Source organism: Tachypleus tridentatus, chromosome 4 (assembly GCF_004210375.1).
Source record: "Tachypleus tridentatus isolate NWPU-2018 chromosome 4, ASM421037v1, whole genome shotgun sequence".
Taxonomy (NCBI): Eukaryota; Metazoa; Arthropoda; class Merostomata; order Xiphosura; family Limulidae; genus Tachypleus; species Tachypleus tridentatus.
The window spans coordinates 122,018,929-122,046,342 of NC_134828.1; the positions used below are offsets into that span (position 1 = coordinate 122,018,929).

The 27,414-nt window shown below is 32.5% G+C and overlaps 1 long non-coding RNA gene across 2 annotated transcripts in view; it reads left to right on the forward strand.

Annotated features, from left to right (window-relative positions):
- Positions 1-23,720, forward strand: part of LOC143249966 (uncharacterized) — a 31,765-nt gene extending 8,045 nt beyond the window's left edge. Inside the window, exons 6-8 of one of the 2 annotated variants that reach the window (XR_013028064.1) lie at positions 1,737-1,813; positions 7,098-10,261; positions 23,386-23,720. This is a non-coding gene — a long non-coding RNA (uncharacterized LOC143249966). Of the gene's footprint in view, positions 1-282; positions 903-1,736; positions 1,814-7,097; positions 10,262-23,385 lie in introns of those variants that run through there. The other variant, XR_013028065.1, reaches the window with a different exon arrangement.
- Positions 23,721-27,414: the final 3,694 nt, after the last annotated feature.

Sequence of the window (27,414 nt, forward strand, 5' to 3'; positions counted from 1 at the left end):
CAGCAGTTTTTATCAGTTCTGGTTCTTTTCTAAGGCCACGTGTTTGAACTTTATTTCTTACAAGTTATGAAAATTTATTACTTAGTTTTTGCTGATGTGTTTTTCTAAATGCTTCTGTGATGTACACTGTAACATGTAAATGAACCATGTGTTTCCTTTTGAAAGAGACGAGTACCACACACCATATTTTCCTGGTCTGTGATGTTACTACTTGAGAGTATTTATTTATGAATTAATTTGAAGTATATAGGTGTGTACACTAAAGTTATGTGAACATTTAAGATTTCAGATTTAAAGAAGAACCAATTTTGAGAACAATGAAGTTTAGAAACAGGTTCAATAGGTAACGAAGACTTTATTTAACACAGTAACAGTGTTTGGTCTTCAGTGGGAATGAGAAACTTATCTATATACAGTAATATGTATGTATGTGTATGTGTACATTATTATAAAAAATTATTAATTTGGGAAGCGATGTAGGGATCGTCGGAAAATTTGAATCAAAATATAAAAATTGTATTTTCAAGCTGACAACTTGGGACTCTTAAAAAATAAACAAACTATTTTGATAAGTACTGTAGGCATGGAGCTAAAAGAGGGGTTTATAGCTTAAGAAAATAATACAGACATTACTTCCAGCTGTAATTATTTATTTTTTTAGAGACTTTAGCTATAGGCTTGACAATACAGTCTCTGTATTTTGATTCATGTTGTTTCTTTATTTTTCTGACAGTCTAGAATGAGTTTTAATTATATTGTTACTTAAGTTGATTTTTATATTCATTTATACAGAATACATTCTAAACTACACAAGTGTATGTGCATTCAGTTGAATGTTACATATTTCTTAACAGTTTACTGTTGCTTGTGCTTTATGTTCCACTTATCCACCACATATTAAAAAATAAATGACACATATTCAAGATAAAATAAACATATTTACTGGTATACACCTGTAACATACAAACTGTAAAATTGTTCTCAAAGGACCATTGTGAAGGCAAAGATTGCATGATCACAAATTTAATGACTAGCTTCCATTAGCTTGTACTGTTATGTAACAAAATATGAACAGCAACAAAGGAATCTCAACACAATGGAATAATGTTTCTTTCAATATAATACAACAAAGGTTAGTGCAACATAAACATACACAGTCACATGCTTCCTTTGATAGGTTTACATAACAATATGTTTGTTCTTCAACAGCCTGCTGTATACAAGTGTTTTTTAGAATAAGGCAACACAAATAATTCATTCAGTGGCACACTTTGCTAAATTGCCAATTACCAATAACATTTACCACAACTACCTATTTAAAACTGCAATAGCTATGTGAAAGAGTAATATATGCAGTGGTAATAAATATTGAATATGTACTTGTGACTTCTGCTAAGTACAAAAGACAGTAGAAAGAATTTCTAATGTGGTATTGAATAGCAACATCTGTTATGGTAATCATCTAGTGTCAAACACCTGTTGACATATTGCCAGGGAAATAAACTTGGGTAATAATGAACAACAGTGGCTTGAATAACAATATCCAACATCAGAATCCCCTAATTTTGTTGTGGATGTTTTCAATAAAAACACTAGAAATGCACAAGCTGTAGTTTCCAACTGATATACATACTAGTAAAACACTGTATTTTATGATGGCTAAAAATGAAGAACTTAGAAAATTTTTTTCTGTGACATGATTAAGGATGGGGAAGTAAGTTTAAAAATACTGTCAGTTTCTTGCAGAAATCTCAGTGGAGTCCTGTAACACAATAAATATCCTTTGAAATAATTTTATAGTGGAATCAAAATGGTGAGTTGTTGCTTGTGTAAACTGTCAGCAATAGATCTACAGTTTATTTGCTTACATTTTTTTATTTTCTCTATTTGTGGATTTTAAATATGTAGTTTTTAATTATCTCCTATGTTGATTTTTTTAATGCACAGCAATGAGAAAATATGCATTTAGAGTGAGACATGACCCCCACTAGGCACGTATAAAATTATTACAGTAGAAAAACAGCTCTTTCAAATAAAACAAGTGTTTAAAACATCTCCTTAAATAACGAGTTGTGTCTTTTGAAGTAATTATTTCTCAAGGTTTTGTGTAAACTTGTTTAACGTAAGTCCACTCAGAACAATTTTGCATCTGTTATGTACTTATAACCACATAACGCATCTTTCACTTAAAAATAATTAATTTTTAAGTAAGTCATGGACATTCACAGTATTCCATATAGCATATCTGTCCATGTTGTGGTTCAAAATGCTCAGTCGATTTTGTTGTAGTTTTGTGTAACAATAACATGAATAAAAAATAATATGATTAAGTAGGCAAATTTTAATTTTGTCTCAACAATCATGAAATCATGTATTTTGCTTATTATCAATCTTTTGGTGGTCCAATCTATTTACAAGAAAGGTTTTCAGTGGTGTTTCAAGAATAAGTCTACTTTTAAAGGTTTTTTTACCCAAATGATTAGAGATCACTAAAAGGCTTAATAGAGACATCCCAGTACCACAGGTGGTACTGTTTTAGAGTAAGGCTGCATTTTAAAATTAAGATGATTTTTATAACTTCATGGACATTGATTTTTGGTTCTATGTTTAAAGTAAAATTGTTTTTAAAAGATGCACTTTGTAAACTTGGGAGGATTTTTTTATTATTTTCAGTGAATCCAGTTTCCAATTTTTTGCAGTATGGTATACAAGACAGTTATTTCTCATAATTGTCTCCATGGATAGGTGCACTGTATTTCAAGATGGCTGGTATGGATATTAAAACTTTTATTAAAATAAATTAGAAAACAATGTTTCACCTTCTTAGGTATCTCAGGCCTTCAGGTTAAGAAAAACAGTTTTAATACCCATACCAGCCATCTTGAGATACATTTTTACTTGATGTGGGTTCCTCATCATCATGAAAGAGATATAGTTTTTCTGTTGCTTCACCTTCTTCCAAACTCTTTTCAGTCGGTTGCCATACCTACATATCTTGACATATTATCTTGAAACTTGGTAGGGTCATACTTTGATCCAGTATAATTTATTTATTTTATTATGTTAATTATTAAGGCATTTCTTTATATTGATTTATTTTGTGTTTAAGTTGTTGTATAAGTAAGGCTTCTTTAATTTTGCATTTATTCATGTTTGTTTCTTTATTTAGTATTTGAGTGTTTTTTATCGTTATGTTGTGTTTATTTGACTTGCAGTGTTCGAAAACGTGTGAAGGTGACTTTTTATGTTCTTTGAATCTGGTTTCCATTTTTCTACTTGTTTCTCCAATATAGAAGTCGTGGCAGTTATCACATTATATTTTATAAATAATGTTGGTGTGGTGTTTGTCAGTGTAGTTTTTACATAGTATAGACTTCAGTTTTGTGTCTGGTATTTGAAAAAATTTGGTATTAACTGGAATGTCATGTTTTGTTACTTGATTTTGCCAAATGTTGGTTATTTGTTTGCTGATGTCAGGAATATATGGTATACAGCAGTATATGGTTTCGTGATTTTTTTGATTCGTGAGATAAATTTACTTTTGTTGGTTGATTTTGCTTTCTGTCTAGGTGTGTGGGTATAATGTTTTCTATGGTTTGTGGAGGAAACTTATTGATGTTGATGAAGTATTGTTTTATTTTGTCTAATTCATCGTTAATTTTATCTGGTGAGCATAGTTTTATGGCTGTGTTTATTTGGTTTCTTAGTATGTTAAGTTTTTGTTTTGTTTCATGTGCTGAGTGCCAAGGAATGTATAGTCCAGTATGGGTGATTTTTCGGTGGATTTCTGTTTTGAATTGTGTGTCGGTTCTTGTAATTTTGAGGTTAAGAAATGACATTTGATTGCTTTCTTCCTATTCACATGTGAAGTTAATGTTGGGGTGTATAGAGTTAATGTGATTGAAAAAATTAAGTGTGTGTTCTGTAGATCTGAATCCACAATCGTGTCATCTACATATCTGTACCAGTATAGTGGTGGATGTAATGCTGTGTTAATTGCTTGTGTTTCAACTTGTGTCATAAAAATATTGGCTAGAACTGGTGATACTGGGTTGCCCATGCTTAGCCATTTGTTTGTATATAGTTTTGGTTGTTGAACATGAAGTTTGTCTTTATCGTGGTGAATTCTATGAGGGTTGCTAATTGGTTGCTGGTAATGTCTATAGTTGGGTTAGGGTCGTGGATATAGAGTTCTAAGGCTATCTTGCAGGCTTCAGTGGTTGGAACTTCTGTAAAGAGGGATATAACATCGAAACTGGCCATTAAGACTTTATGATTAAGTTGATTTAGATTAGGCTGATGTTTCATATTTGGAGAATGCCCATGCTATGTATTTACCAAGATTGTAATTAAATAATTCATATGTGGACATTATTGGTCGTAATGGAATAAAGTGTTTGTGAAATTGTGTTGGCTTTTTCCATTTTCAGTAGTAATTTGTTAAGTTGCGTCTCGTGTCTTTGTTGGATTTGTGTGTATTGGTTTAAATTTGTTCGTGTCTGATAGGATGTTTTTCATCTTTTGGATGCATTCATTCGTGTTCATTATGACTATAGCGTTATCTTTATCTGCTTTTAGAATTTTTATGTTTTTGTCTTGTTTTAGGTATTTAATGGAATTAATGCCTCTTTTTGTAAGATTGTTTTTTAGTTTTCTGTTTTGTGAAATTATGTTGATGGTTTTGTGAGAAAATTCTTTGAAAAAATAATTTTAGATGTTGTTTTTAGGTGTTTCTGGAAAATATAAGTTTTTAATTTTAGCTGGGAAGTTTGACTGTTGGATGTCAATAAAATTATCTAAGTTATCTTCTTTTTGTTGGTTGTTTCCTTGATTTGTTCTCTGTAGAAAGTATCACAAGTCTCCTGCATAGATTTTCTAAACACGTTTTGATTTCTATGGTTGGAATGTTCCTAGGTGCTGTTGCAAAGTTGAGTCCTTTGTTAAGTAGATGTATCTCGTCTGTGTTTAATTGTCAGTCAGATCTATTAATTATGAGATTAGTCAACGGTTTGTCGTTTTGGTGTCTTTTCTGTTGTTTGCATCTCAGTTTTCTAGTTTTTTGTTGTGGCAGATCTTTTTGTTTCTGCCATTCTTAGTATTGATTTGGTTTATGTTTTGTTGTATAAGTCCGTAAATCTCTGGTTTAATGCAGCATGCCAGTTGATTGTCTGGGTTCCTTTTTTGTTTTTGTAAGTCATGTAGTTCTTTGTATTTTGTGTTCAACATGGCCTTAAATAGTTTTTCTGTATTAAATTTTGAATAATGTGTGTGTATTTATTAAATTTTTTTTGAAAGTTTTACCTTTACAAAATTAGGGGTTAGTTGTTCCTTTCTACATTGTTGAATAAAATTGTAGAAACAGCTGACTTACTGTTAACCTTTTCTAGATTTATAGAAGAATAGCCACCTTCCTTACTGAATTGTGTAAGTTTTACCTGTCTCTAATTTTGGCATTTCCAAAATGGACATAGGTTATTTTGTTCATCATTTAGAATAACAAACTTTAACCAGAATCTGACTGCAAAAGTTTTTATCTCTATTTATTTTAGTGCCAGATAAATACCATTACAGTCATACAAAGTTTATCAGAATAATTTATGCATCTTGAAAAAACATACACATTTTATTGGTGAATGAATACAAATTATGCACACTTTTCAAAAACAGAACTTATTTCTTTAGAATATTAATTTATGCCACATTATGCATGTTATCTGAGTTTTTAATTAACTTTCTGTTTGTACAGAATGTAATAAAATAACATAAGAAAGTAATTATGTCCCGAGTCGAGCCAAACATGCTCACCCTCCCAGCCGTGGGGGCGTTATAATGTGACGGTCAATCCCACTTTTCATTGGTAAAAGAGTAGCCCAAGAGTTGGCGGTGGGTGGTGATGACAAGGTGCCTTCCCTCTAGTCTTACACTGCTAAATTAGGGACGGCTTGCACCGATAGCCCTCGAGTAGCTTTGTGCGAAATTCCAAAAAACAAACAAACAAGTAATTATTTATAAGTATATTAAACATCACTAAGGGCACACTTTCTTATCACTTTACCAGTCTTAGTTTTATTATTGTTCAAATCTGAGTGTTTTGTTAAATAAACTTGTGGATCAGTGTGAAACACTGTAAAGTATATTTAGTTGTAATACCATATAGTCTTGTGATCAAAGTAGTGAAACTGTTCACATTGCTAACAAATGTATACAGAAATACATGAAAAATTGTATAGTATTTATATAAATATATTTATGATAATTTTAAGGTTAGATGATTATTTTTAACTTTTAATTTGGTATTATGTATTTGATTTAATGACAGTTCATGGTGAAGAAGAGTAAATATCATTTACAGTGTACAGGGATAAAATATCACATACAGTGTACAGGGATAAAATATCATATACAGTGTATAGGGATAAAATATCATATACAGTGTACAGGGATACTGAAAAGGAAAACTTGTAAATATACATTTCAGAGGCTCTAAAGGCAATGCAAGCACAATATGCAAACAGTGCCATGGATATAGTATTATAAGTCTTTACATAAACATTAACATGTTAATATGTAACTCATATTGTCATCTTCATTTTTACCATCCTTTCTTGATTAGAAATACTTTTGCAGTGTATTTGATATTTAGCATACAACAGACTTGTACATTTTACTAACAGCTTGCAACATCTTGTGTAGATATACATAATAAATTCAGAAATATAGTGAACATTACATCTGTAATATGGCAAGACTTGTGTATGAAGATTACTAATAAAACAAATTTTAAAATATGGAATTCTATTTTCAAATATAAGGTAAAATCATGTTAAAATTAATAATAAAACATCTCTTACTAATGCAGCCAGTTTGTGTAGAGATATTACATAAATTGGCTTCACTACTGCATGTTATATATTTTAAAATTGTCAAAGAGTACTAAAAATGTGTACAAAAACTACCATAAAAAGATATTTCCACTGTAAAATTAGAATTTAAAGCTCTTTTTTATGTTGCAATGAAGTTAATTGTTTTGATTTAAAGATTAACATGTGTTTCCTAATGATTTGAGAAATAGTGTTTGCTAATTTTATGGAAACTAGTGTATCTGGACCACAAGTGTCTTGATCAACAGTCATTGGTATCCTACTTCTGACAACAACAACAAAACAAATGGTGGAAACTAAGATAAGGCTTAACATTTATTTAGATCATGGACAAATTAAGAAGAATATGGAAAATTCGTCTTCAATTCCAATGATTTGTATTTTATTATGACTTCCTCTCCCTCAATACAAAAGTATTTGGTCATAGTATTTCTAATTACTCAAAACTACATTGCAGAAATCTCTCTGCTCTGTGTGACAGCAGCAGAGTAACTTGAAAGCTGGATCTGAACCAGACTTAGAAAGTTTGATATTTATAACTGAGGAAGATAATGAATTTTGTAAATAAGAAATAATTCACTTTCAGACAGAAAGATATTTATACTCTAAAGATTTGATTTGAAGAATAGAACTTAATGTTTCACCTAAGAGCTCTAAAAACCTCTGACATGAAATGATGAGTTTAATAGTATTATCAATTGGTTGTCATTAGTGTTAAGGTAGTTTATCAAACATTTTGTATTTATGTCAACCTTTTTCTGTATGTTAATATTCTTTTTGTAAAATAGTAAATACTGTTCTGAAATATTGTATATAGAAATACATTACACTCAAAGTGATTATGAAAATAGTTTGACTTTGAAGATGTACCTTTTGTAAAATAGTTAATACTGTTCTGAAATATTGTATATAGAAATACATCACACTCAGACTGAACATGAAAATAGTTTGACTTTGAAGATGTACCTTTTGTAAAATAGTTAATACTGTTCTGAAATATTGTATATAGAAATACATCACACTCAGACTGAACATGAAAATAGTTTGACTTTGAAGATGTACCTTTTGTAAAATAGTTAATACTGTTCTGAAATATTGTATATAGAAATACATCACACTCAGACTGAACATGAAAATAGTTTGACTTTGAAGATGTACCTTTTGTAAAATAGTTAATACTGTTCTGAAATATTGTATATAGAAATACATCACACTCAGACTGAACATGAAAATAGTTTGACTTTGAAGATGTACCTTTTGTAAAATAGTTAATACTGTTCTGAAATATTGTATATAGAAATACATCACACTCAGACTGAACATGAAAATAGTTTGACTTTGAAGATGTACATCTTGAAGGTTGTAAACTGTTATTCATCAGTTTTTTATATTACATTCTTCAAAGGAAGGTGAGTAATTTGTTAACTTCTGTTAAAATATGAAATATAGTAGTTTACAAAGTATAACAAGATCCACAGTGAAAAAGTACTCAAAATAAATGATACTAAAAGACAGCTAATAATACATAGTAATAAAAACTTAATCTTTTAAGTTGTTTTGTAGACTAACTTATCACTGTTGGTAGAAGTGCTTAAAAATTACGTGTAACATGACTTTTGAAACATTTTAATATATGTATGTGTAGATGTTTAAATTATGCAATGTGCTAAACTTGTATTTACCTTTATGTGTTTATTTTTTTCTACTTTTGTTGGTTTTTAATTTTTTATACAAAGATATTATTACAATTCATATGCAATAAAAATATGTCTTAAGTAATAAAAACAAACTTGTAACACCATGAAAATGAGTGTTTCCTTTCAAATTCACATTTTATGTAAGTAATCAAATATTGAAGAACATTATTGTTTGTTCATTTAATAAATAAACTTAGCATTATGAGAGGATCTTTATTTATAAATATTGCACATAATATTAATGTCTAAACTGAATAATGTAATTTATTGATGTACCAATCTAAATGTAACAAGTTTTCATTTTAAATAAAAAATAAAGTTTGTACAGGTTCTGTATGTGTCATGAAATTTGTGGAAAGTCAAGAAAAAATGTTTTATAGAACTTGAAAAATCGGAGAATTTTCATGAATTTCAAATAGCAGACAAGCTTCTTTCAGAAAGTGCAAGTTGTATAATTATAGCATACGATCGTGTGACATTTCCTGAAGTCTGAGTGTTATTCTTAACACTCAGTGTTTTGTAGTTATGTAGCAGTGGGTAATTCAGACTGTTGTAGTGTGGAAATTAGTTTCTTATAGATGTTTATTTGTTGTTGTTATTCTTTTAATTGTGATTGTAAAATATAATGTGAAATGATTTTGTGTTGCTTTCCAAGTTATTCAATCAACTGATCAAAACAGGTTACTTTTATATAGTTGACATATTGTGTAACAAGGCTTATTTTACAAATTATAATTATCCAGCCACTTTACAGTTTTGGTCGAAGTTAGTCCCAGCCCTTAGATGGTAATCAGTTGTTTTGATGAAACAATTTCCTAAATGGCACATACATACTTGGTGATTTGTACTGATTGGCACTTAAGGTCTAGTGCAGTATAACAGAAGATGCTGGAAATGAATTTTCAGATGATCCCTTAACCTCTAAACAATGTATTGGTTAGCAAGTAATATCTTGGTGAGAAAACAAACTTACATGTTATTTTGACTAAAATAACTAAACTAGCTAAAATGTTTTTTTCCATTGATTGTGTTTACAGTGAATTTAATGGTCATTGAAAATTTTATAATAACTTATTGAAATGCCATAGAATTCTTTATATTTTCAAAATGTCCTAAACTTGTACTTTTTCCCCCAATGACACAGCAGTATGTTTGCAAAATTACATTGCTAGAAACTAGGTTTTGATACTGGTGGTGGGCAGAGCACAGATAACCTATTGTGTATTTTGATACTGGTGGTGGGCAGAACACAGATAACCCATTGTGTATTTTGATACTGGTGGTGGGCAGAGCACAGATAACCCATTGTGTATTTTGATACTGGTGGTGGGCAGAGCACAGATAACCCATTGTGTATTTTGATTCTAGTGGTGGGCAGAGCACAGATAACCCATTGTGTATTTTGATACTGGTGGTGGGCAGAGCACAGATAACCCAATGTGTAGCTTTGTGCTTAATTTCCCACAAACTCGTCATTTTAGTTTTGAAATTTTGAGAGATATAAAAATGAAAAAGGACAATCAAGTAATTGTCAATAGTTCATCAATACAGAATTGACTTTTTTATTTTTAAGTTACATGTGAAGACAGCTGTTTATGTTAAAATTTAACTTTTGATTGATGCAACAGGTTTGTTGGGTATTCAGGACATTACAATTCATTGTTTGGATATCGACAAGAGGAAGTATGTATAACATTGTCAGTTTTTTCGTTATATAAAAGTTCAGCTGTCAAAATGTTCTTTAAAATGTTTTTTTTGTTCACAGTTTATTCATAGTACTGTATAATAATTCCAAAACATACTTAACATCTGTTGACACTGTAGCTATTTCTCAATCTCCAGTGTCATTAGCTGCCGGATTCAGTGGTTCTTTGAAGACATTGTGTCAGTATATGGAATACTTCTGTTACTCTCCTATCTTGTTGTTTACATGATCTGGCCAGTTCCTCTTCTGATGGTTTTCTTCTACTTCCTGTAGATTTGTTTACCACATCTCCTAGGCTTTTACCAGAAATGAGTATTTTCCTCAGTCATATACTCTTTCATTTCCAAGGTCCCTTTATTTTCCATGGTTTACCATTCTGGGGTGAGTGCTTCTGAGGCAGGTATGCTTTCACTTTTCAACTTCATACTAGTAACTACTTTAACTATAATACTACCACCAGTATACAACAGGTTCTGTCAAAATGAGGTGTCCTGTAAGATCATTTAGACACCTACCAGATGATATTATGGATTGGCACTCGTGAACATTCATGAATACAGCTAATCTTGCTGTTCTTCATGTTGAACAAATTGTGATTGATTTGAATAAAATGTAGGGAACTTGATTCACCTATTGCACAGTTTCCAGAGCTCTGTTTTTATCACCCCAGGCTGCATGAGTAGAGCTTGAGAATCTGTGGTAAACAAGAGGCTTTTCAACCAAAGTTTTTGAGTGTGCTAATCATTCTTTGAGAAGAGGGCATAGTCAGGGTCCTCCTTCTAGGGTTCCTGGATGTTTTTTTTCGTATTTCAGTAAGAGTGGCTCCAGCCTTACTGGAAACCTACTCATAATTTTGGTTCATATTTTGCATACAGTTATCTAGTTGGGGAGTGCAAAACCCTTCTCTTTGATCAGTACTAGTTTCAGTTATCATTCATGGAAGTTGGTTCACTATATTGTAATTCTGAAACCAAAGCAGTTCCATTTTAAGTCCTTGGTTGAGTGCAGGTTCCACATAATTCCAGGGTTAAGTAGAATACACTTTACCTACATGGTTAGGGACTGAGAATGAATGTTCATAATTCCAAACCAGATGAATTCTATTCCTTTGTTGAGTATGGCATATAGGATCCCATCATTCCGAGCCTCAGGTGTTACCTTTTGGACTTATTCAAGTGGAGAAGAGAATCTGTCCACTTAAGTGTTGCTTACTTTCTTGTTGTTCTTCTGATGGTGCCAAATGCAACATTTTGTGGTTACAGTATATATATATATACACATATATTGTGATCTAATAGCCATAGCCAGCAACATAGGATATAGGTACTACAACCCCTTAATTCCAACCTGAGTCATAGAATCTTGGCTGTCTGGTCAGGGATAGCCTACCTGATGATTACTCATATTCTGTTCTGCCTTTGATATAGGAACTAAGCTCCTAGTGAAGAGCATATCTGTTTGGGAGGTGGGGTGTAATTTCTGCACTCTTGTACCATTTTTTCTCTTGGTATATTCCTGTTCAGTACAAGTGCTTTCTGTATGGATCATGCCTACACTTTTATCAATGTGAGATTCTTGCTATAGTGTTGGTGGATCGTAAGTATTATTGGAAACCATTTTCATTATAAGAAAAATGTTAACTTCAGATAACTTTGCAAAATAAGGATTTTAGAGACTTCTAATTTTTCAGTAATCTTGTAATTTGTAAGAAACTAAATCTGGAATGTAATTACCACTTTTCTGTTCTTTAAGTCATAATAAATAACATGTTGCTGTTTACTTTATTTGTAGTTTTATTACTTATAAAATCCTACTTTTTTATTTACTTTTGCACTTCTAAAATAATTAAGACAACTTGTCATTTTCATTTATATCTCCTGGTAATATTGAAACATGAATGTTGTAAAATGTCTTTGAAGTTGATATAGTCATGTGGAGATTGTATGCAAAATGGTGTCAGTTGGCCAAAATGGCCATCAACTTAATTAACTTCTAAATACATAAGGATATTATGATTTCAGAATTTAAATAATAAGTTAAAAAGTAACTGAAACATTGAAGGGAATATTTTACTAATAATTGTGTTGTTTGTTCTTAGTTTAATTTGAAATTTGCAAATAGGATTTGATTTTATACTGTATCTATAACACTAAATATGTTCTATAATTAAGGACTTTAGTGATTTTCTTTTCCAATGTTCTTTTTTTGAGTTGTCTCTTAGACATATTCATAAGAATGTTTGTATTTTGAAATTTTCTCCCAGGAAATTATAAGTATCCAACATTGTCACTATGTTGTAGAAATGACACTAAACATAAAGCATTGTAAAACTATCTCCAATTTGCACATCTCAAACAGTGTTGCTACGACCTGTGTTTAGGTCTGAGTATTATTAGGACACGTGCATTGTTTTATTGCTACTAACAGTAGTAGAGATCTGGGCTTAAATAAGATCCAAGGTCAGTAATAATTATTTATACACACACAAATGTAGATTAGATTATAAAGTAACCTACCTAAATTACTTGTTCTAATAAGCTACATTTTAATACATGTATATAAGCTCCCACATGACCTGCACTGTTTGAGGTAATCTACTTAACACAGACAACAATAACCTACTTTATCAAATGTATATACTCAATCTGAAACCTGGTTAAACAATGTTTTATTCAATAACATAATAGTAATCAACCAAATAACTATAAGAAGTCCTGTATTTACACTGGTATTTGGGACCTGTAGTCATGGTAACAAAACATGAAATCTTGATTTTTATTCAAAGTACACTTACTCTTGGAAAAAATAGCATTAGTAACCCTTTCTCTGTAGACATCTTTTTCTGTGCATGTAACTCAAGGTTTTGTGAGTTACATTTAAAAGTTGATTAAACTATTTTATTTTTATGATATACTCATAAACAGAAATAGCTCATAATCCATATTTTAATAGAATACAAGTTTAAAGATTTTACTTTCAGAAGGCAATATTTAAAATAGAAAAACTAGAATTTTCTTGTGTAAGAATTTCAACATTTTCTCTCAAAGCCTTTTCTTCTTTAATTTATTTACCACCTCTCCAAGAAGTAAAAAATGAAATTTAATGTAAATCACTTATTATAATATAATTTTGCTTAAGCATACTATAATTTTTCATAGTCTTTGATATTACTTGATTCCAAAGACATGAAATCAAATCCATCTTGCCACACTCACCTGTGACGTCTTCTTTATTAGAAATTACCAATAAGTGTTTGAGCCACTCAATACGGTGTTACTTAAAAACCAATAGAAAGCCATGGTTTTTATCTGTCAAGTGATTTATCGTATTGCAATGTTTCCTGTAAATATAATTCCATATTTTACTTTCAATTCAACCTTGATTGCCATGGGAAATGCAATGTGTAAAATAGGAATATCTTTAGTTTAGTTAGGTTAAATTAAGTAAAATAAGTAACACTGTTACTACTAATAATAATAGGCCTGGTATGGCCAGGTGGATTAAAGCGTTTGACTCGTAATCTGAGGGTTGCGAGTTTGAATCCCTGTCACAAAAAACATGCTTGCCCTTTCAGCTGTTGGAACGTCATAATGTGATGGTCAATCTCACTATTCGTTGGTAAAAGAGTAGCCCAAGAGTTGGCAGTGGATGGTGATAACTAGCTGCTTTCCCTCTTGTCTTGCACAGCTAAATTAGGAACAACTAGTGCAGATAGCCCTTGTATAGCTTTGCACGAAATTCTAAACAAAAATAAACATAAAAAAGGTCGTATTGTGATGCCAAGAACTGAAATAATACTGTAAACAAAATTTTAAAAAATACCAAAAACACACAAACAAACAAAAAACTAATAATATTTTAAAAAATGTTCATGAGTAGCTTGTGCATAATGATTTGTCACATGATTTACCACTTATTAAGGCATGAATAGTAATTAGTCAGGGGTTATAAAGGCAATAAAACAATAAAATTTAACAATGTATCTACATTCACATGCTATTATGATCATAAAACTATTTAGTATAAACATAAGCAGTTTAATATCACAATTTGAAGTCCTATTTCTTTACAGGCTTCAGGGGTTACACCAGTAACAAGGCTTCAGGTTCAGATATTACACAAAAAAGTTTGTGATTTTTGAGACTAAAGAAAAAGTATATTAAATCTAAACATGGAAATGAACACTCAGACTAGTATGCAGAAATTCTCTATTTATATATTTATACATATGTAAGTATTCATAGATAAATTTTTAGTAAAAATACTCCATTAAAAATATCTTTGGTGTGCAAAAAACTTGTGTTTACTTAAAGCCTGTCAAAATGATATGAATGCATTGTAATACTATAACAAGCACAGAATAATTATGAATACATTGTAATACTATAACAAGCACAGAATAATTATGAATACATTGTAATACTATAACAAGCACAGAATAATTATGAATACATTGTAACACTATAACAAGCACAGAATAATTATGAATACATTGTAACACTCCCACAAGAATCTCTTTCAGCGCTACTTACTAAAGGTATCAATGACAATGACAAACAGCAGCAGTTAATGACTAACTCTCGTTGCAGCCCATTGTTCACTACAAATTTGTTTATTTTTCCATTTTCACGATTGTTGTCATAAGTAGTTTTTGCTAGCCTTGTCAGCTTTTCTGTCTGTGTAAGGCACCAGTATACATACTCACCAATTGCTGATTCTTGTAGCATCCTGCTTTCACCAAATCCACCAGTATACTGATTCTTGAAGCATCCTGTTTTCACCAAATCCACCAGTATACTGGTTCTTGTACCATCTGCTTTCCCCACATCTACAAATGCATGATATAACTTTTTGTCCTTCAAGAACCATTACGAAGATAACCATCGACGCGACAGCACAAATTGAAAAACAATCTACCTCCACGTAGAAAACTCAAACCAAAATCTCGAGAAGAAACAAAGCATCACAGACCAGCAAAGAACAACTCACCGAAGAACAGCCAGTAATTCCCCACCAAGACCACGTTTATCACTTGCACCAAGGGGCTTCAAGTGTGGAAACAAGTTCATGATGAAGTTACCACCCGATCTACAAGACTGCAGCTAACAGTTTCCATGTATACCACCAACATAGTTCATCAGTTTTTGTTTGTTTGTTTTTTTTCTTTCTTTGTTTTTTTTCTCTTTCTTCCCAGCTACTTCTGGGCACGGTCTGAGTAGATTATTCGGCGCCCAGGCCGTGAAAGTGGGTTTTCTCGGGGTACTCCCGTTTCCCCCCACAGCAAAATCTCTGGCATCGGACCTGTAGGTCCCAGCCTCATTCTGAAAAGGGCTGTTTACCCAGTCAAGGGTATCTAATCAATCACAGTAAATTTTAAAAATCAATTCGCCAGCCGCCAGTGTACTCCGTCCTCGAGCCAAGGTCTGGCTCACTTCACTTTCGCTGCTTTCGTCCAGTTCGCCCATCCTTCCTCTCACTCACAAGTACACCACTCCATTTTTTGAAATTTTAAAAATAAAGTAAAAATTCCACGGATATTTTAAAACATTTCTCATGTAAGGGGACGAAGAGAAACTACAAAGTTCCTGAACACCCCAGTTGGAGAGAACTCTTCTGATTTTCTCTCTCTAAACTAAACCTGCCACGTTAGTTTGCGTTTTGCGTGTCCTTCAAGGTACTAACTATTCCTGCTTTTTCCACAGTATGAATATTTGTTTTTCTTCTCCCAAACTGTATTTTATATATATCTAAGACTTCTTCTATTTCATTTTCAGATGTTTCACCAGTTTTATTCCTCTATAGTTTTCACACTGAAAAACATCTTTCTGTTCGTAGATAGGTATTAATAGGCTCTCTGTGGTATCTGTTCCTTCCTCCAGATGTACTTCAACAGGATACACATATATAACTCCATGATTTCCTTGTGTCTTGACCATCTCGTTGACAATTTTTGAGAGACTCTCACACACTGCTAGCCATTTTATGCTTATGATTACTTTTTTGACCTCTGCTATACTAACGTCTGTAATTGAACCTCCTATTATTTGTGCCTTCTCCAATTCTTCTGACTCATTTCTGGGGTTAATTGGTTTATTGTAGTAAGGTTTTCATGTCGGTTTTACCCTCTTTTCATTCATCAGGAGCTCCCTGTTTTTTGTCCTCAATTATTTTGGTCACTCTGATGTCTTGTTTTGCCATTTCTCTTTGCTTGGTTATTCTGTATACCTTTGTGTGTCTTCTCGTTGTCAAACCAAGTTTTAATTGTCTTGTTCTGTATACCTTTGTGTGTCTTCACGTTGTCATACCAAGTTTTAATTGCCTTGTTCTGTATACCTTTGTGTGTCTTCACGTTGTCATATCAAGTTTTAATTGCCTTGTTCTGTATACCTTTGTGTGTCTTCACGTTGTCATGCCAAGTTTTAATTGCCTTGTTCTTCTCCACTGCTACCACTCTTTCTACCCTCCCCGTCCTATTGTTCTTTTCTGTATTGTTCTTGAATAGTCTTCTTTCATTATCAGTCATTCTTAGAAAGCTGCTTTCTTTTCCTTCATGGTTTGCTGTACTTTTTGATTCTCCATGATGCTTCCTTTTGTTTTGTTGCAAACATTTTCCACCTCTTCAAAAAGACACTTGAGTTATTTTCATTGAACTACCTTCAATGAGACACTTGTTGAGTTATTTCTGTAAACTATCTACAATAACAGACTTGTTGAGTTATTGTTTGTAAACTACCTTCAATGAGACATTTGTTGAGTTATTTTCATTGAACTACCTTCAATGAGACACTTGTTGATTTATTTCTGTAAACTATTTACAATAACAGACTTGTTGAGTTATTTTTTGTAAACTACCTTCAATGAGACACTTGTTGAGTTATTTTTATTGAACTATCTTCAATGAAACACTTGTTGAGTTATTTTCATTGAGACACTTGTTATTTCCAGTAAACTCTCTACATTTCTAACAGTCCTTCGTATCTTCTACATTATTCATTACACTGCTTCTCTTTATTTCTTTTGTGGTTTTCCTTCTGTATTCCACATTTTAATCTCTTGGGTTCCTCTTGTTTATCTTATTCTCCATCTATTACTGCCATTATTGTATGTTGGTGTGCCATTGTTTCGCCTTTACATCCAACACTGTTTGCGTCTTTCCTTTTGTCTGGGATGTAGCCAATCTATAAGGTGCCTTTCCCTCTTTTGGAACCCAGTATTCTAAGTCAGAATATGGAACAGGAGAACTTATTTTGTCCACACCTATTACTACTACTGCTATGGCATCTATTATAACACGACCCTCCTAGACTATTCCAATCATGTCATTGCCAAATCCTATTCCAGAATTTAGCTGGTCAGTTCAACATTGGATAATTGAAAAATTATCAGTCTTGTGTCCTTTCTGAGATATTTTATAAAGTGATATAACAGTAATTTTGAACGTGTTTTTCTACATTTCCTTCTAGTGTAGAACAGGAGGGTGTTTGTTTGAATTCTCTTTACAGTTAGCTATAATTGTGGTAGGGAACCAGTTCGTTAATACCGTGGTGGAAATGGGTGTTCCGTAAGTTTTTTAGTTAAAATAGATATTTATTGTAATAATTTTATGTAAGAACATTTTCTATGACAGTTGGCTCATTTTGAGACATAAGAACTGTGCTGTAGTTTTATTTTGAAAAGTGATTTTGATGTTTTCAAGATTCACAGTTTATTAATGTTCAGTCAAACATGTTGTAAGTCATGTTTCGTATGATAAGATATAATTTGGCATCAGCACTCCCAAGTAAATACAGTACTAACTCTACTGTTAGTAAACTTAATACAGTTTTACTACTGTTACCTTGTACGTTAAAACACACAATTACTTACTTTAACTGATAGTAAAAGACTTAGGTCATCATAAGACTTTTCAAAAAGTTTCATGTTGAATTCACCAAATCTCTGTCATGTCTCTAATATTGATTGTTAGGTGACGAATTAGTGAAAAAAATTACCATAAATTATCATTAAAAAAAATGAAAAGCGATACATCCAACATTTGTTTTGTTTGTTACACTTTCTATTTCCTCCTATAACATTTTTTTCAATAATACTGTGAGATTCCTAATCTCAAAATCAATTTTAAAGTTTTAAAGATCCATTTTTATACAGACTAGTTAAATCCAGTTTCTGGAGTCCTCCGCAATAAGTTTTCGTGTATTTGAACTGTATCTAGTTACCTCAAACTTAACACTGCATCTTACCTCCTATCTTATCTTATCTTATCTTATCATAAATGTGATAGTACCTTTGTATATGTTCACTAGTATAAATCCAACTTTTTACAATGCTTGGACATGGCCATGTGGTTAAGGCACTCGACTCGTAATCCGAGGGTCTTGGTCTCAAATCCCCGTCACACCAAACGTTCGCTATTTCAGCCATTATAATGAGGCAGTCAATCCCATTATTTGCTGGTAAAAGAGTAGCCCAAGGTAGTGATTACTATCTGTCTACTCTAACACTATTAAATAAGGACACATAACCCTCGTGTAGCTTTGTGCGAAATTCAAAATAAATAAAAACTTCACACCTGCTTGTAGCGTTTTCAAATAATTATAGTAATAACTGGAAATCCTAAATTAGCCAAGAATTTAAGGGATGAAAGGTATCAAAATGTATATTAACACAAGTATGGACTTCTATTCAATATAATTTGGTCAAAAATTACAAAATAATATCGCAAAAGTCTATTGGAGGCAAGTAATAAAGTTAATGTATGAAGAAATTAATGTGAAAGTAGCAAACTAAAGTTGACATATTTAGGTGAACTTTAAGTAGGTATACATGAGTTTTAAAACAATAAAACCTATTGATTAGGAGAAGCTATGTTGCTACTAACTATTTGTTCGATAAGATATCAAAAACATATTTTTAATATTAAGTATCAGATTTTTGTATTTTAACTCAGTTTTATACAAAAATGTGCTGAAAAATTCATCTGCTTCCTTACAAACACAGACCTAAATTTCAGAATAATGTAAATGTATCAATAATGTAAGTTGTTTAACACTAAAAATGTCACTTTGAGGTTGTTTTCAAGCTGAACATCTATTATGATGGTTGTTAAATGATTTAATATAAAGTTCTAACAACAATTGGAACCCAGCTTCAAATCTCAAAGCTTATTTTAATATAACAAGTGTGAACGTGTAAATGTTAATGCAAGTACTAATTATCTGGTGTTCAGATACAATAAACTAGTTAATATTTTCTCAAAATGTATTCCACAAAGATACTCATATCTACACACACTATGTTGTTTGTAAGTCTGTCTGTGAGATTTGCATGCAACTTCCTTCTTCCAATCCTTATGGAAACAAGATGACCAAAGAAGGTTCATTCCAAGACAACTGGTAGGAAGCCAAGTCTTGAATACAAGACCTTTTAGTCCATATATGGAACAGGCACAGCTGTGGCAGCACCAAAGTAAGTGGACTTGGCTGAGGTGTCAGTGAGCTCATTCCCACAAGTACTGTCATGGCCAGTTATTCAAACAAAACTGTATGTTAGTGGAAGATGAAGAAGATGGGCCAGTTGTTGCTGTTTAATATTGCCAAGAACAGGATGGAATTTAATGTGATTCCAGAGCTAGAATCACTACAAATAGTACAATCATCAGTACTATTTGTACTATGTCATCCAGGGCAAGGTAAATGGCATGCAACTTGGCAGCAAATAACAAAGCAAACACCGAGTCACAACAAACTCTGGCACAGTCCACAGAGTTGCCTAATTTTTGAACCATTTGTGTAAATCGAAATAGAAGAATGGTTCAAAACATGGTCAGCAAATAGAAAACGGTACCTTCTAATCAGGAGTATCTACCATCCTCAGATGGCTCAAAGAAAGGTCACAGGTGTGGATGGTAATAAGCCATGGTGGGATAATGCTGATCAGTGGAGATAGCAATATCATCCAACGACATGCCCAATTCAACCAACTGTCCCTGCATACAAAAGCCTAAAGAAAAATGACAGACCATCTATTCAGAAAGAGCAAATGGTGGAGGTTAAGAACAGGTTAGTAGGATTTGGTGTACAAGCTTGGACTAAATAAGTGAGAAAACCCCCATGCAGAGCCAAAGCCCCAGATGGTGAATGGGGTACAGCATCTTCAAAGGTGAGGTCCTGGCATAATCATAAACTCATTGTCCAATTTGGATCAAATGCAAGCACCTTGAGCACAGAACATTGATCCACTCGCTTAGAGGTGGTAGAGAAGACACGAAAGATGTTTAGTGCCCTCACACACTTGATACATAGCTGTTTGATGTGATGAATGAAAGAAAGCTTACGGTGAAAAATAAACCCCAAGAATTTCGCCTTAAGGACCATGGGAAGAACAACATCACCAAGAGGGAGCTCAAGATCAAAGAAGACAGAAACAAGGTGTTCTCTCATTGTTGAAGAGATCACAAGTCTTCTGTGATCGTCAATGTTTCAGGTCCAATCAGGTGGTCCATGATGGTTGGTTGGTTCGTTGGTTGATTTCATGTTTTATGGCACAAAGCAGCTAGGCTATCTGCGCCAAATGTCCGGTAAAAAGGTAAAAATTAATTAAATGTAGTAAAATGCATAAAAGGAAATGAAGGTAAAACAAAACAGCATTGAAAAATAGAAAAAACATAAAACCAGTGTTGACACCTAGTTTACAATGTTAAGAGAGAAAGCAGAGTAAAAGAAGTTGTAAAGGACTTTCTTTAGCATAATAGTAATGATCATAACCCACCAGGAAGACTAACTGGTAAGTACAAGAACCATGATCAGTCACCTGCAGTTGGCCTTTTCAGTCCTGGTTCCGGGTTATGTGTCATAAGAGCCATTATCAAAAGGTAAAGTAAAATAAAAGTTTTAAAAGACACGTAGCAAAATCGTAATAATAATTAGCCAAATGTCTAGTTAAAAGGTAAACATAAAGTAAATGAAGTAAAATACATAAAAGGAAATGAAGGTAAAACCAAAACAGCAATTAAAAACATAAAATGGCATAAAACCAATGTTGACATCCAGTCTACAAAGTTGTAAAGGACTTTCTGTAGCATAATGCTGACGATCATAACCCACAAGGAAGACCAACAGGTAAGTACAAGAACCACCACCCGTTACCTGAAGTTGGTCTTTCCAGTCCTGGTTCTGGGTTATGTGTTATTATGGCCAGTACCAAAAGGTAAAGTTACAAAAGTGTTAAAAGACATCTGTATAAATTGGAATGGAAAGATTGTTCTAAAGATGTTCAGTAAACAAAAGACGGTACTTCCAATTGGGAGTATCTGCCTTTTTCAGATGACTTAAAGAAAGGTCACATTTGGGGACTGTAATGAGCCACGGTGGGATGGGCTGACCAATGGATTCTGCAATGTTATCCAAGGTCAGACCCAATTCATCCAATTGTGCCTGGATGCGAAGACCAAAAGGAGCAATGGCAGATCATGTGCTCTGAAAAAGTATGGCCCACTGAGGAAGGAAAACACATCCCACATTTTCAGTCAATGCAGCATTTTTTATTTAATTTGTTTTCAAGTTATAACAAACTAACACATGCGTCATTTCTATGATTACTGATATTCCATTTCTGCCTTTACTTATGCATCGTTAGTGAAAGAAAATGGTATAACTTGCATAACTATCAAGGTTTCCCCATTTAAACCCATACAGTTCACCTGAAGTATATAAACAAGCTTTTGATACATATGAATATCATAGGTCTCAAAATAAGACACTGATAAACTTAAAGTATAATGGTTATTCTAATCAAATAATGTATACTTTATACCATACTCTTCTTACAAATTAAATTTTTATTCACTTCTGGAACTCTTCCAACTAACACTACAAAAACTAATACAATAATTAAGTTTTATGCACAATGATATAAAAATATTAAAATGATGAACATCAACAGTATAAATATTTAATACTAAATATTAAGCTATTTGTTAGACCTCAGGCATGAAGCAAGAACATCATAATTCATGGTTTAATTACAAGTACTAAACTAACAAAATTCAAATTATGAAACTATAGAAAAATGGCTCTGTAAATATTATAGACAATATATGTTGGTCTTGGAGGGTATATTTATTCCATAAATTGTTTTGTGTGAATCTAATATTAACTGATTATTTGTGAGACACTATTATCAGTACTATACAGTTAAACTACTTTGCTTGAAACTTAAAGTTATTAGGATACCAAACAATTCCACAACATTAAATGGGTGTTATAATGAAAGATTTTGTTACTTGACTTTGCACAATTGCCTTTTATAAGTTTGGAACTTCTGAGTCAAAAGTATGAAACTACTATCATGATAAAGTATCCCATTAATTGTTTTTGTATCTATCACACTTCACAGCTCGTCAAATCACCATGCCACTGAATTACTATTAATATTACGTATTAACGTTATTCATTTACTCATATTATTGTTAATATAGTATCACCACCACTGGGATTCTTCACCAACCTAATTCAAATTATCTAAGTCTTGGTGACCTTGCATGGCCAGGTCGGTTTAGGCATTTCGACTCGTAATCTGAGGGTCGCGGTATCGAATCCCCGTCGCACCAAACATGCTCACCCATTTAGCCGTGGGGGCGTTATAAGGTGCGGTCAATCTCACTGTTCGTTGGTAAAAGAGAAGCCCATGTCTTACTGAATCACTATGTCAAGTTTGGTGCTCTTTTATCAATAAATGTGGAAACGTTTAATGAACAGATGCACACGTATAGTGACGTTTATTTAAATAGAAGATGAAGGTTCCAACTCACCCCTCAAGCCATCGTACGTCACTCTGTCAAGTATTTTGTTGATTGGTTACGAAATGAGGAAACGTGGAAAGAAAAGTTATTCAATGATAGTTATTGTCGTTTATTGATAAAACAATGTATTACGTAGCAATAATTAAAAAGTAATGCTTAGATATGAAAATATGTACACATTTATGAAACATAGTTACTACATGACAAGTTAATGAACGATAGCAAGTAAAATAATGAGATTTTGAGAAATAAAAATCTCAGGTAAAATAAGTAGAGCTTGATATTTTTCCATGTTTCCTGAAGGAATAAAGACTATACGTTTGAGTATTGGTGGAATCAGACACAGGATTCCAGTTGAAACGCTCTCCAAATGTAAACTAGGCAGTTCACTTACCACTCCAGCACGTGAACAACATTGGTATCTTCCTGAGGATAAGAAATATCAGTTTCAAGGATGTGGGACCATATTCCCTTTCTTTATTCATTATATAAAGACATTTCATTATTCCTGAAGACGATCAGAGTATTAATACATTCATACAAGGAATTACATGTTATGAAACTGAACCAGCAGAAGTTCTTTTATCACCAAAGCTTCTTCAAGATCAAAAAGAGCGTGGGGAAGATTTCATCAGCTCCATTGATAAAACATTAGTGTTTCAGACGGAATTTACTGATCGTGGATATTTAATGACGATTCACAGCTCAAAGAAAAGTTTGATGGAAACTTTACCAAAAGTGAAACCAAAGGCTGACAAACACTTTAAACATCTTGGATGGAAGGTGTCCACGTGTTTTAAAAAGTATAAGTTTGTAAAGGCATTATATAATTGCCTTCTGTTTCAATCTGTGTCAAAACTAGGATACACCATCACGTGTTCTTCTGAGTGGCGCAATAAATCAACTGAAAATCTCACTACCCAATGGTCACTTCATAAACAACGAACGCATCATCCGGGAAGAACAACCAAGGCCAAACATGACTACAATTAAAAATGCTGTTCATCGTATCATAAAGAGATTGAAATTTTGGAAAACATAAGAAGTATATTTTTAATTTGAATTAGACTTAGTAGTTACCACTTTCAACTTTATGTGTACTAATATTAACCAAATTAATAGTTTTTGCTCATGTTATTTGAGAACAGTACAATTTTCATGACTACTTCCTTGAAGTTCATAGCTTTGTGTGGAAAATTTATTTTGATGTTAAAATCACTAATTGAATAAACGTTTAAAAACAAAATTATGTAAAATTTAAATAAAGAAACAGTTACGTAATTCTGCTATTCCTCATTCTATGTTGGTGTAATGTCTTTTTTGTATCTTTAGCTAATATTAAGATTATTTTGAAAAAACACACGTCTCTAACATACACAAGTCTCTTTCTTTCTGTTCTGTTTTCTCATATGTGAGTCACCTTGAATCCTTTCTAACATACACGAGTCTCTTTCTTTCTGTTCTGTTTTCGTATATGTGAGTCACCTTGATTCTGTTCTCACGTAATGAATCATCTTGGTTCTCTACAAACATCGTCTGTCGCCTTTCTTTCTAAAGATACATGTAGTTTGAACTCGCCCTGAGTTTCAAACACATATATAGTTTTAAATCGCCTACATCTCTACATATTAATTTATATCGGTGTATATATACATCAAACTCTCCCAGATTTGTACACACTTATCTACATCTGTATATATGGTTTGAAATCGCTTGAAGTTAGCATTCCAGCCCCCTTTCTACCTAGTATGGTATTTCTATTGCTACGCTTTTATTTCTTATGTGAGACTGGCGAATAACGGTTAAGAATGATAGACGGTTTATCCCCACTGCGATGTGGGTCCTACCAAATAGTTACCTCCAAATCCTAGGTCACATTATAGTTTGTACCTTGGGATCTTTTCAATTATTGCAGCATTTTTTGTTTAATTTGTTCTTGTTTTGGTTTTCAAGGTATAACAAAGTAAATAGGTTTATATATTCGTATTTTTATGTATATGTGTGTATATATGCATACAGTTTCAAATCGCTGAACTTCCTGTACACATATACACGTAGTCTGGACATGCCGAGATCCCTACATGTTTAGTCTGGACTCTAGCAACTCACGACAGTCTCTTCGCTAAAATGTTTCAATTCAGACATTCATCTTTATAAAATCTTCACACAGACAATATTCAGATGTTAGATATCTTTTCTTCCATAGACTAATTACCTTAATGTCGTTACGTTATCTCAGCGGTAAAACTGTATAAGAGTGTTAGATAGAGAGAGAAAGCACGGTCGATGAAACAAATCCATCAGTGATGTCGAGAAAACCCACTTGTGGAGAAAATATATACATGTAAAAACGGCTCGTTTGGAAACGTTGCAAATGTTGAAAGGGGTTGTGTAACTGAGTGTCGCAATGTAGATGGCGTTTTAGATGTTTCAGTATGTGGTCAGCTTCCGGTCAGTTACCCCTTTCCTACTTTGTGAACCTGACGATGACCAAAGAAGGTCTAAACGTTGTTCGCTTCTCTATGTAAAACTTTTCTCAACCGAAACGAGCCATTTTAACAGATAAAACAAATTATTTATTTATGATTTTGAATAAAAGTGTCACCTTATTAATTCTACATCTAAAATTTTGTCTTTCCGAGCAGGATAATGAAAAATTAATAATTAATTATCTTAGTTCGGTTCCCTGCACAACCTGTTCATAGAAAATAAAAATACTGATAACACTATGAACTGATATGATTTTGTAAAGAATGTGATTGGCCAATAAAAATACTGATAGCACTATGAACTGATATGGTTTTGTATAGAATGTGATTGGCCAATAAAAATACTGATAGCACTATGAACTGATATGGTTTTGTATAGAATGTGATTGGCCAATAAAAATACTGATAGCAGTACGAACTGATATAGTTGTGTATAGAATGTGACTGGCCAAGCGTTTTTATCTTTCCGAATTGTGGATCTTAGAGTCCATGATTTGTATATCGTTACTGGAAAAATAAATCACGTTCAGCACATTAGAGTTGTAGGTGTTAAAAGAATGATGGTGAACTTCCTCTAATTCACTATATTAACTCAAGACTTTGCAGTGGTTGCTGTTGTACTTCCTCTAATTCACTATGTTAACTCAAGACTTTGCAGTGGTTGCTGTTGTACTTCCTCTCATTCACTTTATTAATTCAAGACTTTGCAGTGGTTGCTGTTGAACTTGATCTATTTGACTATATTAACCCAAGACATTGCAGTGGTTGTTGTTAAACTTCCTTTAATTGAGTATATTAACTCAAGACTTTGCAGTGGTTGCTGTTGAACTTCCTCTAATTGACTATATTAACCCAAGACTTTGCAGTGGTTGCTGTTGAACTTCCTCTAATTGACTATATTAACCAAAGACTTTGCAGTGGTTGTTGTTGTTGACTAGCTGTCATCCCTCTAGCTAGTACTATCAAAATTAGGTACGTCTAGCGTAGAAGTACACGAAAATTCTGAAATAAACTGCTTTCTACTAACCACGTTTATTAAATCTAGAATGAATCAGTGAAGCACTGAGATATTTGATCAAAGATGTGGCTTATATTCACTTATTTGATCGATTAGCCGTGAAATTGTGCAAGTAACTTTATTTTTACGTTAGTTGTTAACCATTAGCGAGGTATTTCTGTTCGAATGGCGTTTGTCAACTCAGGCTTAGAATATACAATGTACAAATAAAGGCAGCTTGTAGAGATGTTAAGTAAAACAAAACTTATTTGTTGTCGTTACATGGACTGTACTTTGTATTGTTGTCGCCAAATAATTTAAAATAATTCGCACAACAAAATAATATAACAACACTTATATCAAAAGTGAGATTATTGTGATGAAAATTAAACACTAAGTAAACTTTAACTTTCGAAATGACCTAATGTGACAATATTGAATATATGTTAGGGTTAGTGAAACAGTTTTTTTTAAAAAAGGAGAAAAAATACACAAAGAGACAGAATGTTAGAGAAACAAGACAGAAAATTAAAAAATTGAAATACCATAAAGAAAAGGTAAAAGACTAAAATTTAAAAAATATGATATTTATGGAACAGTTAAAAGTAATTGAAGGCTGGCTTGGTGAAGTGACTGGGCATCTACAGAGGAAGTAAAGAACAGAGTTAAAGAAAAATAGAAAGGCGTTAATGAAATACAGAAAGATAATAAAACACTCAATAAAGGGGCATCAGTGAGAGAACAAAACGTTTGGTAAATACAAAGATTAAATCATCCACACTTCTTTCCACATTAGCTCAAGAATTATTATTCTTCGGCTTTTCCCTTTGTTAGAGGTCACTGTGT